Source organism: Chinchilla lanigera, unplaced genomic scaffold (assembly GCF_000276665.1).
Source record: "Chinchilla lanigera isolate Chin_1 unplaced genomic scaffold, ChiLan1.0 scaffold00053, whole genome shotgun sequence".
Taxonomy (NCBI): Eukaryota; Metazoa; Chordata; class Mammalia; order Rodentia; family Chinchillidae; genus Chinchilla; species Chinchilla lanigera.
Window position 1 is genome coordinate 4144614 of NW_004955454.1, and position 625 is coordinate 4145238.

Consider the following 625-nt stretch of genomic DNA (forward strand, 5'->3'; position numbering starts at 1 on the left):
AAAAAAATCATGGAGAAATTTTCTGAGAGGATTGGGACTGGAGCTCATAAGACATCATTTATAGCACAGGAACAACAAAATGTTTCTGCCAGGGAACTATGCAAAAAAAAAAAAAAAAAAACGGTGAAGCGTACTAGTAAGCTGACAAGTGAACAGGCAGGTGCAACATCACAAAGCCTTACTATGACAACAGGAAAACAAAAAGGTGTCAACTGTGCCCCATGAGAAAATACAGAAAAATAAAACATAGCTGGTAGCAGCATAAGCAGTACTTGCACATGGCTTGGGTGTGACATTTGAAGCAAAGCTTTTTCTCCCGAAGTGGTAGACTTTTGTTTGTATTTACACTGTAGTTCACATAAGACTTTTGTGTTGTTTGGTTTGGTTTTTGAGACAGGGTCTTGCTATGTAGTTGAGGCTCGCCTTGAATTCACTGTGTAGCCCAGGCTGCCCTCAAACTCACAGTGATCCTCCTGCCTCAGCCTCCTGAGTGCTGGGATTGCAGGCAGGCACCACCACACAATAGAGTACGAAGCTCCTAACAAAACAGGAAAAGAGAAGTGACAAAACTGCCACATAGGGAAGGAAAGCTAAGCACACACGCTGTCAGTGTAAGCGAGACATG